This window comes from Saccopteryx leptura, unplaced genomic scaffold, assembly GCF_036850995.1.
Source record: "Saccopteryx leptura isolate mSacLep1 unplaced genomic scaffold, mSacLep1_pri_phased_curated manual_scaffold_63, whole genome shotgun sequence".
NCBI lineage: Eukaryota > Metazoa > Chordata > Mammalia > Chiroptera > Emballonuridae > Saccopteryx > Saccopteryx leptura.
In genome coordinates, this window is record NW_027095745.1 from 117,169 (window position 1) to 132,573 (window position 15,405).

General features: G+C 44.0%; 2 long non-coding RNA genes across 2 annotated transcripts in view; both read right to left on the reverse strand.

Moving 5' to 3' along the window:
* The window catches only part of LOC136387078 (uncharacterized), a 125,515-nt gene that overhangs the window by 48,670 nt on the left and 61,440 nt on the right, over positions 1-15,405 (reverse strand). The window lies entirely within an intron of this gene.
* Positions 2,464-12,729, reverse strand: LOC136387077 (uncharacterized). The gene is made up of 3 exons (XR_010748071.1): positions 12,688-12,729; positions 7,773-7,837; positions 2,464-2,629 (listed from the first exon to the last, which is right to left on the reverse strand). It is a non-coding gene; the product is annotated as an uncharacterized lncRNA (long non-coding RNA).

Sequence of the window (15,405 nt, forward strand, 5' to 3'; positions counted from 1 at the left end):
TGTCAGACAAAACTACCCAGCATGAGCTGTCATGGGTTAAAACATCAGATTTTTTTGCTCCCTGGATCCACCTTACTTCCCCAACCTTCTCAGCTTCATTTACTATCCACAGTTCTGTAACAGAACTATTTTTTCTTTTTTGTCAACAATAGAAACATAAATTTTTCTCAAAACCAGTAAGCTGTAAGAAACAGAGACAAAGCGACATGTACACCATGCCCTCAATGGGATAATAGCAACACCAGATATCATACTGCACTGTATTCCTACAGGAAAACACACAAAGCCACACTGTTTTACAAAACTTTCTATTCGTTCAATGGTCTGTGAATCCAGACATCACCAAAATCTATAATAGAAAGAGGAGCTTATTTTCACTACATTTAACCAGATAAATTATTAAAAGTGTCTTCAAAACATTCAAACCCACAGAGAAATCCCATTTGAACCAAACAGAAACACATTCCACTGTTGTAAAGTACTCAAACCTTAATTCTGTGGGTTTACGTAGAGACACCATGACCAGATGAGTTTTGAAGAGTTTTATTAAAGGAGGAGATTTATTAAATATGCTGGCCGCATATAGCTTACATGGGGCAATGTGGAAGGCCCAAATCATGTATGTGCAAAATATTTTAGGGGCAGTTTATATACTCTTTTTTTTTTTTTTTTAATATTTTTATTTTTATTTTATTTATTCATTTTAGAGAGGAGAGAGAGAGAGAGAGAGAGAGAAGGGGAGAGGAGCTGGAAGCATCAACTCCCATATGTGCCTTGACCAGGCAAGCCCAGGGTTTCGAACCGGCAACCTCAGCATTTTCAGGTTGACGTTTTATCCACTGTGCCACCACAGGTCAGGCAGTTTATATACTCTTGATCACACATGTGCGGGGGAGAGCATGACATTATGGCATAAGCATACCACCTTTGTTTTCACCTATACAGGTTTCGGGAAAAGGGTAAGAGGGATCGGACACAATTCATTAGCAACTTTACAACATTTGTCTATAGGATTCATAAAAAACATTTTTACACATTAAAACGTATAAGGTAATACAATAGTAAAAATGTCATTCTACATATTAAAAGATATTCCTAAATGTAAGATATTTTTCCCCACCTAGAAGGAAGGAAGGAGAATAGCCACCAAGTATGGAATAGTAAAGGATTTTTTTTCAGAGCTTTTCTCAAATGAGATTTACTGGCCCGGAAGATGAAGGTCAGGAAAATCGCACATGCAGAGACCACGTGGGCAAATTTAAAGGAGTCCTCTAGGGAAGTCGAGCTAATATGATGTAGCAAAACCTCACTGGCTGACAGTCACTTTTTCCCAAGGACTGCTGGGAAGTTTCTTTTGGCGTGCTTGGTTGTGGGCTGTCCTAGCCAAAGTTCCCGGGTTCCTCACGTGACCTTCCCCCATTATTCACCGATCTTACATTCCAATCTTTTTGTGTTAATTAGGGGTGCCACTTATTTATCTGGCTACTTCCTGCTGATTAGGGGCATCATGGGGAGGGGTAGATCAGAAGGTGTTGGCTTTGAGGGGTGCGAGGAAGAACATCCGTTTGGCCATGAGTTGAGAAACTTTGCTGGTGTGGTTCTGTAAGAATTTTAAAAAAAGAGGGGCAAATATGAGTTATACGGTGACAATTAGAAGGAGATTTAGGTAAGATAGGGGCAGCCCAGGTCAAAATAGGTAGCTGCCAGTAGGAGTTAAGCAGGTTGTAGGAGGAGAGATTTTTGCTTAATTTTTCTTGCAGACAGTTGAGGAGATTGACGCTTCTTTTATCAGGCCAGTCTTACTGAACAGCATTGCTCCCTGCTTCAGCTCACTCTGGGAGCAGGTTCCTGGTGGGAGGGACAAGAGCAACTGGAGGTTCTGCATGGCCCAACCTTTTGGTGAGCCACAGACAAGTAAGGCTCAGTGGTCTGACTCCCAGCAGTTCTGCACAGGGGCAAGTTTGAGGCGAGAGACATGGTACCCAGATGTTTGCCCCAGGAGCTTGGCTGCAGTAAGAATAGTCAGTATTACCATATGGGGTCCTGTCCACCTGGGCTTTAGGGAGCCAGGCTGGAGCTCCCTTAGAATAACTCTATCTCCTGGTTGGAGGGGGACAATCAGGTGTGTTTTATCTGGACCCCTATGGGAGGATGGGTCCAGTCTGCATGTTCCCTGAGAAGATGGAGAAGTAAAGACAGAAAGGGGAGGTACTTGGCAAGAGGAGGGTGTTGACAGGTAAGTTGTGATTGATTAGAAATGGCCTACCATAAACCAGCTCAAAGGGGCTGAGACCAGTGGGTTTCTCAGAGTTGCCCTGATTCTGGTGAGTGCCAGGGGAGGACGTTTGTCTAGGAGAGTCTGGTCTCGATGGAAAGTTTAGTTAGCTGACTCTTCAGGATGCCATGGGCCCTTTCCACCTTACCTGAAAATTGAGTGTGACAGGGTATGTGGAGTTTCCAGGTAATGTTGAGAGAGGTGGCAACCTGCTGGACTATTTGGCAGTGAAGGCCAGGCCATTGTCTGACTGGATGGTAGTCGGCAGTCCAAACTGTGGGATGATGTTTTCATTGAGAATGGAGGCAATGGTGTCTGCCATCTCTTGAGAGGTAGGAAAGGCTTCTATCCATCCTGAAAATGTATCAACAAAAGTTAAGAAATAACAGAGATTATTGTGAGAGGTCATATGAGTGAAGTCAATCTGCCAATCTTGGCCTGGCACATGCCCCCTCAGTTAAGGAGTGAGGAAGTGGGGTCAGAGTCCTTCTAGTGTAGAGGCTTTGGAATATACAGCACATGCTGCATGTACCTTTTCAATAGTCTGCTGGAAGCCTGGGAAGAAAAAGAGTGGTTGTAAGAACTGATAGAGAGCTTTTGGCCCTATGTGTAAGAACAGTGGATATCAGAAAGGAGTGTTTCAGCCTGTCCTTTTGGTAAGGCAATTCCATCTCTGAGAAATATCCATCCCTGGTTGCACACATCTCCACCCTTTCTGAGAAGGGTCTGTTCTTTCCCAGGAGTGTAGAAAGGTTTCGAGGAGGTGGAGAAAAACATGAGGTCGCAGGAACCCTGCACATTGTCATTCCTACGGAGCACAAGTGGATTCAGCCTCATACCACCAAACATGACTACCTCATTTTCCGTGATGACACTGAAACTATAACCCAGCCAGGGACCACCTTCATGAACTGTACCCTGCATACATGATTACTATTCAGTGTCCTCATGATCCACCATCACCAGATGAGTTCATGTACCATCGCCACACTTCCTGTTCTATAGCAACACACCGTGATCGCACCTGCCCTGGACTATGGGCTCTGTTATCCTTAAGTGGCAGGTGAGGAAACACTGACACAGAATGCCACATACACACCCCATCGAGGAGCTTCCTGGCAACCCCACCTGAGAATGATGCTCAATTAAAAGGACCTATTTTCCCCACTTGTTGCTGACACGTGCATCATCTGAGGTACGCTCACTGCCTTCTCTCCAATGGGCACAGCCACTGTCCACCTGCTGGAAACAGAACCGTGGAGAGGGAGCAGTTGAGGAACACATGGCTCCTATTTTTCATGCCCTGAATGTGAATCCAATCCAGAACTTTCATAGGACTCATGCTTTATACATTGAACTGCTCTGCCAGGACCTGAAGCATGTTCTTTCAGCTGGTGAAAATGAGATATCAACACTGACGTGTTTATAACAGGACAAATCTCAGGTTTCTATGCTTTCCCCTTTTTCCTTCCAGTATACCATACACTTGTACCACTATGAATGCATGTTCCTCCCTCACATTAAGGTATCTGACAGTTGAAAAGCCTAATATAGCCTGAAAACTGTCTGCCTTTTCAGTATCTACCTTAATTCACAACCATGACTTCATCAAAAAAAAAAAAAAAGAAAACATTTAGAAAGAGTTCTCCTAACCTATTCATTCGAAATACACACAGAGCTTACCAAACCCTGGTAAACTTTCTAAAACACAACACTAAGTCTACCCCCTCCCACTGGAACCCATATCTTTTTCATGCAGGCATCTTTGGAGGACTTCTATCACAGAGACTTCTTTTCCTTACACTCTTTCCTACTACCAGTGAGGAGACCTACGAGTCAGGCACATAGTCCAATGAACGATCACCATCATGCACCTCATTTAAAATGACAAGTAACAAAAATCTTTCCTCTCTGCTGGAGACACACAGCCTTCCCCTCTGGACCCTAGCTGATGGAAGGATATGTAAGTCTAATCCCCACTGACTGATTTCACGGACCCCTTCCCTCCCCTTCTTGTGACACTGCTCCTTCACTTCCCTCTCTCAGAAGAGCCAAGGTGTTCACAGGCTACCAGCTAGTTTCCTGTCAGGCACAAAAGCCATCCAACCCAACACACAGATCTTTCCTGGAGTCCCAGAAAGCCATTAACTATGTGATTATAATTTCAAATCCATGTCCTACCTGGACACCATTCACCACTGCCTTCTAGCTGTCCCACCTTGTCTCACAGGGCTCCTCCATTCCTGCCAGGGACAATGACCCCACCCAGGATCATTTCTCTCCCTGGGACACTTGGCTGCCTCCGATCTCATGATGCTCCCCACCTATGCTCCCTCCACTGCTCTTCCATTCCTCATATGCAACCCACACTTGTTTCCTGAGGACATGACAGGGCCTCATATTCGGGTATGAACTGATTTATAGATTTCTGGCTATGACACTCTCAGAATGACTCAGATATTCTCACACACTTGGAGTACCTCTGCTTTTTCCCAACACCCTGTCTGTACCCTTTTTGACATAGATGGAAAAAAAGTACCCCCACCCTCCTCCACAGACATGAGTAACTCCCCGTCTGGCATGTGCCCTTCTTGTGAACAGTCTTCAATCCTGTGTGTGGTTTTACTGTGTTTGTTTCTTTTTTCTGACACCATGTCACCCTACAGAACACAGGACCTGCTCTCTCTCCCTCCACTACGCCATGAATGAGGTGGTCCATTTTCTTCCACTGCCACATTAAATGTTTCCCTGCACATTAAAAAAAATCCTTCTTGGCCAAAACAAATGATCACCATCCAATACAGTTCAATAGGACCACATCATTTACAACTGTGTGTTCAAGAATATAGGCTTCAAGACCCAGACTGAGATCCCACTTCTGCCCCCATCTTTCAGCTCCCTGGACTTCACAATGTTCCCAAATGCCTAGCTCCCACTCCTCTTCCCCCTGAACTTAAATATGGCTTGCTCCCTGGACCCCTTGAAGGCCTTCCAGAGTTCTCTTAGCTTCCCAAGAACCCTTTTCACTCTTTCCATCTCTTTCCACTAACAAACTCTACACCTAAGATCCCGTATACTTGTAACTGTCTCTGGATCCAGGAACTTCCATAGCTCCGGGACATGTCACCCTGCCTGAGGGAATAAACCTCTGAGACTTCAGATACTTCTCATCTAAGTTGTAACAGGAAATTTCTCAACCATTCTGAGACTACTGCACCCACAGGGCCAATCCAGAATCAAGATTCCCCTTAGCAACTGTAAAATGCGCTATTATGGGTTATCACGGAACAACCCTCTTAAGTTTGTCAATACTCCTCTACCACCCTGACACTTCCAATGACTCATGGCAAAATGGCTCTGAGAGGGACACACAGAGCCTCTCAACCTTTCTTATAAGTGCATCTCCCCACAGTCCCCTTCCCCGAGCCTTTGTGCATTTCACCTTTTGTACAGTAAAGGGCCCCAGCTCATAAGGATTCCCTAGGAATTTGGGGCAGGAGGATAGCTGAACCCTATATAAAAGACTGCCTGCAGAACTAGAAAGAGATAACTTTCTCTTTGGGACTTCAGACAGCTGCCCCAAACCGCTAACTCTAGTAAGTACCCTATGGACAGATCTCTTAACACCATCCACCTACTTGGTCTTCATGAATATCGCTAGACCCCAACTGAGCTACGGTTCTTTTTGCCCCTTCCTGCCACATAGTCTATGAAACACGTGTCATCTCCTATACAACACTCTGCCAACCCATGCTGGGACACCACACACTGCCCCTGACCCACCCACACAGCACAGGAACAGCTCCCCACCACGTCCAATGAGAGTACAGAACACTGGGGAGAAGAGAACACAATGAAACTAGTCCAGCATGATGCTCTGGGAACCAGCTCCCCTTCCCCCCCCAGAGGACTCCCACAGAGGGAGAAAGGGCTTGGACTGCAGGCTGGGGACCTACCTCCATCTCACACCCTGAACACCAAGGGAATGGACAGGAATCACCATCTCAAATCCCTGGGGTGCCTGTTGCCAGGTCCAGTAGATCCATGTTACAAACGAGGGTGGCAAGGATGGGTGCCTCAGCACTAAAGTGGGTGAGATCTCCCCTAGCAGGCATCACCCCCACCCCCTCCACAATGCCCCTGGATATCACTCAGGTGAGGCCCTGCTTTCTGGGAGAGAGCTGCAAGAGGGTGGGAAATGTTACTACACACCACAGATGCCCATGGCTCTTCTGAGAGTGGGTGAACCTCCTCTCTTGCCACCTCATAAACCCTTTGTGCAGACATTCAGCATGCCAAGCCAATGACTCTAACATTATTGCTTTCTTCATGAACACACACATTGCAACTTAGTAAAGAAGGTGCCCCCACCAGAAAGCTCTCGGTAACATGCTTTGATGATGAGTACAGCCTAGAAATCCTTTCCTTACACACCCTTTTCTGAAAACTAGGATGTAAATCTCCCGGTGAGGAGTCAACACTCCTGTCCTCTACAGAACTCAGGGAACACAAATCACTGGCAAAATATCTCAGGGCCAGACAATTCTTAAACAACTCACTGTTTCTATGAATGGTGTGGGGGATCTGCTGATGTGCACTGATGACAGCTTCCCTGCTGAGGGGAGGTACCCAGCAGCCAGATCAGTTCAACTTCTCCCCAGGTGCTTTCAGTCTCCACAGGTGTCCCTGCCCCACAACATATCCAGGGTCCCCAGCTCTTCCCCTTTTATTCAATAAAGTCTATACAACACTGGAAGATTCCCCAGCAATACCCCCTGGGTGGGAACCCTACTAGTCCCAAAAATCTAGGAAGACATGAAATGATGAAACACATACATCAATGAAATGATTACCTATGCTTTCCTCGCCGAGAACTCCAGCTGACAGAGGCAGGGCAGGGACGGGCTACTTTGGTGTGGCAGGACAGCAGCACACTAGGGGGTGGTGGTCAGTGGGGACCCTCTCTGGCACTATCCTGAAAATCTACAGATGCAAGTTTGATGGTGAGGGAAGTAGGAAGGTAATCGCAGTGGGAAACTGTAGAAACAGCAAAGGAGAAGTAGCGGAGGACACATGAAAGCCTGGAGAATAGATGATGGGGAGTGGAGGCAGAGCAGGCACAGAGACAGGGTGGGCTCAAGGACCAGAAGCGAGGGCATGAGAGTCACCTTCCCCCATTATCCACCATCTTACAAAACTGATCCTGGCAGGTTTGCTCAGTGGTGAAGTGTCAGCTCTGAGTGTGAATAACCCGAATTGGATTCCTGGCCAGGGCACATGGGAGAGGCACCCATCTGCTTCTCCACCACTTCCCCTATCTTTTTTTTTTCTCTCTCTCTCTCTCCCCCTCCTGCAGCCATGTCTCATTTGGAATATTCCATATACATAAGTGCTCTACTAGAACCCTAAAACTAAACACTAAATCTCATGTTCAAAAACATTTAGAGCTTTTTTTTTTTTTTAAATGACTGCACAGAACAATAAAACAAGTTCTTACCAATAAAGATTCCCTAAAGTTCCATGGACTTTCTGGGTGTCTCTCATCACCTTATGTCTACAAACCTGAAAAAAAAGGTCATTACAGTATCATTATACTAATGTGTTTTTAAAACAACGTCTAAAATAAGCCCCTCAAATAAATCACTACTACATTTAGAAAGTTTTTTTTTTTTTCGTTTACACATCAAAGCTTTATTGTCTAGCTTGGCCAAGCGGCAGGAACTCCGACAGAAATCTGAGGGAGAGCGTGCCGGCCCTTTGTTCTACTTAGTTTTTATAGTTTTGTCAGTGGGAAGTACAGAAGCAAAAATTGCAATTAGGAGCCCTTTACCACTATTGGTTATAGTCATATGTCCTTTAACATGATAGGACCACGTTCAATTTGCAAACCATACATCATTTTGGAGAAAACAAAATTTACAAGTCAACACAATGGTAGAAAGATGTCTCTTTACATATTAAAAGGCCTTTCTATATTTTCTAATGTTCATCCACCATCTCTCTGTCCAGAGTCAGACGTATTAACTGCATGCATTTACATAAGAGAGGTAGTTTCCGTGGGGAGAAATGCCCGCAAATGGCTCATAGTTATAAGAAAAGGTTTATTTTGGCTTTTCCCTTCCTGCACCTGGCTAGCCATTCACTCCTTTCCCCACAGGTGTGGTGGAATGTCAGGGAATTCATGCTTTCCTTCCCTTTTCATTTACAATACAATGGCAAGAGCCATCCTGGTTATGCCAATCACACAGTACAGAGACTACTCTCACAATTTCTCTGCACACCTTAACCCAAATTAATAAAATGTTCTCCAAGCCTCTTAAAATATTAATTCTGTAGTTTTTGGTACCTTACAACACCTGCGGATGAAGTGGCTCAGTGGCTCCTCATTCCCCCCTCTGAATGGGAGGATAAGACGCGGTATCTACCGAGGAGAGAGGCTGGTAGGTGGGCTGAAGCGTGGGTCAAAGGACGAGGAGATTGGTGGCCCCTAGCTGGCATTTGACCAGGGTGGCCACCATGCGTAGAACACAGGGGCCGATCAGGAGCATGACAAGGAGCACCAGAATGGGACCCTGAGTAGATTTTCGGGGTCTGGTTGAGCCCTCCATTTAGCTGTGTCAGTTTGATCAGGACATGGCTTGATGTGAGCTCGATGAATCCACGCTGTGTGGCCAGCAACCTTTACAGCTGTGGGGGTACTGAGGACTACCGGGAATGGGCCCTTCCACCGAGGTTCAAGGCTCAAAGCTGTATACCTGGGGTTGAACAAGAAAGCTTCGGTGTGCAGACCAACGGTAGTCCCCTTCCTGGCCAACGCACCAAATGTTAAGCCAAATTTGGAGGGACCCAAAGCATGAAGGACAGGAACAATGTCCATCGTTTACACATCAAAGCTTTATTGTCTAGCTTGGCCAAGCGGCAACAGCTCTGACAGAAATCTGAGGGAGAGCGCTAGAAAGTATTTTGAACAGAAAGGTAACAAAACTGTTTCATCATGAACGTTTCTGATTCCACAAACAGTAAAGGCTTCAGCTTCAGTGTTTTTTTTGGACCAAGTGGGAATTTGCTCTGAGGGCATGCTTGGCCAAGATTGCAGAGTTTCACATTCTCCACCGGGGGTGGGGGTTGAAGGTGAGTGAGCATTACTTGTAAGCAGTGCATGGAGTTTCACATTCTCCACCAGGGATGGGAGTTGAAGGTGAGTGAGCATTATTTGTGAGCAGTGCATGGAGTTTCACATTCTCCCCCAGGGATGGGGGTTGAAGGTGAGTGAGCATTATTTGTGAGCAGTGCATGGAGTTTCACATTCTCCACTAGGGGGGTGGGGGTTGAAGGTGAGTGAGCATTACTTGTGAGCAGTGCATGGAGTTTCACATTCTCCACCAGGGATGGGGGTTGAAGGTGAGTGAGCATTATTTGTGAGCTGTGCATGGAGTTTCACATTCTCCACCAGGGATGGGGGTTGAAGGTGAGTGAGCATTACTTGTGAGTAGTGCATGGAGTTTCACATTCTCCACCAGGGGGTGGGGGTTGAAGGTGAGTGAGCATTACTTGTGAGCTGTGCATGGAGTTTTACATTCTCCACTAGGGGGTGGGGGTTTAAAGTGAGTGAGCATTACTTGTGAGCAGTATATAGAATGAACAAGTGCCCCTGACACCAATGATGCAGAGGATGTTCCCTCAGGACAAAGAATGACCCAGCCCAAAGGTCAGTGCTACTCGGAACTCAGACCTACTCTATATGGCACCAAATAAAATGTAGAACACTAACAGCAGGTTAGTTGGAATCATAGATTACAAATTTTGACTCTCTTGATTTACCAACCCACCTGGAAGCAGATACCTGAAGAAAAAACCCAATTTCAAACCATCTTTAAAAATTGCTGAATAGGATCTTAGCCTCAGATGATGCCCCAGAACATCCAAGAGGCAAGGAACATCTCACAACTTGGACACTGAATCACTCTCTGATGAACCAGACTGGTCATATCAGGATCTCTGCTTCTCCTCATGACTCTACTATATTCAATCTTTCACAACTGTTTCTGAATGTCACTAACAATCTTTCTTCCTATTTTTCTACTGAGGAGCCACTGAGACACTTCACCCACAGGTGTTGTAAAGTACCAAAAGATACAGAATTAATATTAATATTTTGGGAGGCTTGAGAAACATTTTGTTGATTTGGGTTAAGATGTGCAGAGAAATTGTGAGAATAGTCTCTGTACTGTGTAATTGGCATAGTCAGGAGGGCCCTTGGCATTGTATTGTAAATGCAAAAGGGAGGAAAACATGGATCCCCAGACATTCCACCGTGCCTGTGGGGAAAAGGGTGAATGGCTAGCCAGGTACAGGGAGAGAAATGCAAAAACAAACCTTTTCTCATAGCAATGAGCCATTTGCGGGCATTTGTCCCCACCAAAACTACCTCTCCTATGTAAATGCGTGTGGTTAACATGTGTGACTCAGGCAGATGAACACTAGATAATATAGGAATGCCTTTAAATATGTAAAGAGACATCTTTTTACCATTGTGTTGGCTTGTAAACTTTGTTTTCCCCAAAAGGATGTATGGCTTGCAAATTGAACGTGGTCCTATTGTGTTAAAGGACACATGACTATAACCAATGGTGGTAAGGGGCTCCTAATTGCAATTTTTGCTTCTGTACTTCCCACATACAAAACTATAAAAACTAAGTAGAACAAAGGGCCGGTGCGCACTATCCTTCAGAATTCTCTCAGAGTAGCCACCGCTTGGCCAAGCTAGACAATAAAGCTTTGATGTGTAACCGATGGACCTTGTTTCTGTCTTCAATGTTTCGGGTCCCTCCAAGTTCGGCTTAACACTACAGTCCAGCATTCTCTTTCTAGACTGATATTCCTTTGCTTTGGTAAAATTAAACATGGATTCATATATAAAAATACACTTATCTCAAAACAATTTTTAAGAGACCACAGAAGATGGCTATCTATCATTTTCACCTAGCTTCAGTTCCTCTACAATATAAAGCAAACAACAAATAAACCTATATTCCCAAACCCTGATCCTCAGCCTAGTTCAAAATATACTATATCACTTTTAAAATAAACAAACACCTTTTTCCTTACTAATAGACATACATAGCCTACTTCTTTAAATGGAACCTTCAGTACAGGATGCAAACTCATCTCTATTTTTATACCATAAATGTTTCTCTTTACATCATTAAAAATGTTTTCTTCGCAAAGTAACTGATGTCACAATGGCTATGTGAGAAAAAGAGGAACACCCCTACATCCTACTATCTGCAAAAACCACTTTCTGTGGATGTTAACAGACATGAACAACTAATACAAAATGCTGGAGCCACCTACACTATAACACAGCAGAAAAAAAAATGGAAACAAAACCAAAACATATGTGAATACCATGCACTACATTGAAAAGCAAAAAGCGGTTCTACAAATTATGGACCGAAATTCATTTCAATACATTCTAATGAATGCAAATATATAACTTCAATGCAATACATAACAAAACTCAAATAATAAATCACAGACCTAAAATGGAAATGAGAAATATCCATAATTACAGAAAGAGACTTAACACACCTCTTTCATTCAGGGATATGGACGCCTCTCAAAATTGATGCAGCCCCCCACAAAAAATCAGTAAGGATATAAAGAAAAACCTCTAATTTATAAATAAAATTTAAGATACATAACTATTTCACCATCTCAAACAATACATTTAACATGCTTTCCAAGAATGCTTATAACTCTTTAAAAACTGACCCTACTGAACAGTAATAAACCACCTTCCTAGACATTTCATTTCACTTCAATTACATATGCTCTCTTTATGGCTCATGACACCATCTATCTAGAAACCTGTAAGTAAAGGTAATAACAGCATTGTCATGTTTACATTTTTTTCAAAGACACTTCTTTAAACACACGTACACACACACACACACACACACACACACAAACCCTAACATTAAATCTCTGGTAAAGTTAGGAAATACTTTCAATGCAGAAATAAGAAAATTGTTGCATTCCTATCACTCTGCTCTCCAGAAATTTGATGCCTATGTCAGGTTTCTGAACCAAAGATGAATATGCCCCCAGGGCATATTCGTCCACAACCACAACAGTGCCATTGTGTATTGTAAGGAGTGGTGAGGGCTGGGTGTTATCTGTAAGCTCTGACTAGAAAGACCAGAATCACGTGAGCACCTACAATGCACAGCCCTTCACCGGAACAAAGATGGACTCAGCCCAAAAGATCCACAGTGCTCAAAACACAGACCCTAATCTACATAAAACAACAAGAAGTCTAAACTAGAATACAAACAGCAAGTCATTTCAAATCCTAATTCTGAAATACAATTTCTCTCTTTAAATATCTCTATAGATACTCAAAACCAAACCTGAACAATGTTAGGTTCAAGGAAGTGTGCTGGGGCCGCCAGAGTCTAACTCTTAGAAAAACAGGAACAGAGAAGTGCTGACAAGGTCCCTCTGAGGCCGAGAACAAAGAGTTCAGCACAAAGTTGGACAAACATCCTGCATTCTATGAGTCAGAGACCATTACCAGAAGTTTATGTTTGAAATTCTCCACTGAGCTAAACCCTTCCCCTGTTGCTATGCTGCGCACAACCTTTCTAGCGAATAGCTAATTGCCACATCTGCTTCTGGATAATGCTTGCTCACTTAGAATATATAAGGACCTAGTTGTAAGTGCCAGGTGCGACTCTCATTTGCAGCCCCTTGTGGGTACGGTGTCTCCGGACACCTTGAGAGTTTGTCCCTGTGCAGGTTAAACTTGGCCAATAAAGTAAGATCTAAACCCCTGAAAGTCTCTGATGTTTGGTCTCGCGCTTGGTGGATGTAACAAACAACAACAAACACAAAACCTCCCATCTTGCCATAATCCCAATCGACTGCCCTGCAGTGATGCGGCACCCCAAAACACTCAGGAGTCGAGGAAAATCTCACGTAGTATGAGACTGAATCTATCAGGGACAGAACCAGACTAAACATCTCACCATTGCTGCTTCTTTTCATTACACAGAAATCACTTTCATACCTGTGTACGATCACTTCCAATCTTTCATCTTACTTCATTAGATTCCAGAATTTACCCTCTAAAAAAATTCCTCCTCAAAAATGAAGACTTTGACCATAGTGTGTATTCCCTGAACACCCTACATGGAGCACGGGTAATGACTAACTATAATTAGCATTACTACCACAGTGTGCATCCCAGACCTACAATCATTTCAAGTGCTATGATAGATGGTACTATTTTACTGACTCATCATTGCACTTTTAACTCAGAAAACTATTTTTTGCCAACTCCTGGCATGACCTCACTTCTATTTTTTGCCTTTCAAACTCTGACAACTTTCACATGACTTACACCTACATCAATCTACTGATTATGACAACTACATACTAGCTTATGTACCTGTATGATTCATGGCACTCAACTAACATTTATTACAAAAAAAAATTTTACTATACTGGAGGAGAAATAACAGTCATACATAAATATACCATTTATACAAAAACTCTCTTGAGTGAATAATATATTTCTTCAGCCCCGATTAACAGCAAAACAGGCAAAATGCCTGGGAATCTGCTTCACAAGAACAGCGATGATCTATACTAATGAAATTATAAAATGCTACCCAAAGACACACAGTATTTTCATGCTCTTTAATAATAGCTACATGATAGTAATAATAATATTAATATTAATGATAACAATAATTAGCCTTACCTTGGGTGGCACAGTGGATGAAGCGTGGACCTGGAATGCTGGCGTCGCCTTGGAAACAGCAGACTTGCCTGATCAAAGCACATCCTGGGCGACTACAGTGGATGAATGTTTCCCCACTCCTCTCTCTCCTCTCTCTAAAATCAGTAGCTAAAATCTTTTTAGAAAAAGAATTCCATTGTTTTCTCAACACTGTCTACACTGAAATAGAAAAGTGCTCCCACTGGAAGTGCTCACTTACACGGAGTGGAATGTGTTCCCCACAAGCCGTCCGGAGATTCTTCTCTGCTCCTTCCGCCCAGTTACATCTCCTCCCCCAATCCCTCATGTCCCCTCCGTCCCTCGTGACATCCCCAGGGTTTCGGATCCTTTCACCTGTACACTTCTGACCCCGAGAGAACGGCCCCTGCCTGGCAGCACCTGGCCTCACATCCACTGACATCCTCCCTCTTCCCGTTTAAAGTATCAACCTCGGGTCTGGGCCCCATTTCCTCTGGTCAAACCCGGTACCTTTCTCTTGACCCCACTTCTCATCTCTGGCTAGTCAGCCTCTGGGGGATGGGCCCGCCGCTCACACCTGACTTTAGTTTTTTCTGCCTCATTCACATGAAAAACACAGGAACCAGGGACACTCGCCCACGTTTACCTTAGCAAAATAAATTCATTTACACTTCATAAAATTTAAAACTACAATAGATAAGACACCTTTTCAAAATCAAAACTCGTACCACCACAAGGGAGACATTCTGAAATGCAAAAACCCTCAGGGAACATGCAGATTCAAAGAGAAACAGTGGGAAAATTTCTATGGGGGGGATAAAGATTGATGGGCTTTCTATGAAAAATATTACAGTAATTAATAAATAGGAATAGGACAATTCCTGCTTCTACTCATCACTGTAAACCTACTCTGGAGCCCACCTGTGTTATGAAAATGTCATACAAATGGACATTATACAACACTTAGTACAGCAGAGGGCAAAACCCATGACTGCAAAGACCAGCGCTTCCTACTGCTGAGATGGATGGATGTGGGAGTTTCTGCTTTCCACGCACTGCACACAAACTCGGAAACAGAGGCTCCCAATGACACACAGCAGAACTGCAAGAAAAAACAAAAATTTATCATTGAAATAGATGAATCACACCTCTCTCCTTCAGTAACGAGAAGACCCCCCCCATCTCTTTCAAAATTATCTGTAAAGAGAGAAAACACTTAACGTGAACGCAAAGTGGGATTCCTCTTCTAGGACCCGTCTGCTGAACCTTCTCTGCGCAACTGCAATAAGGTGTCATTCCCCGAGATGCCCACACGAGGGCGCGAGGGCATCGCGCGGATGGCTGCTGTAAAGGCGACTGCGTTCTG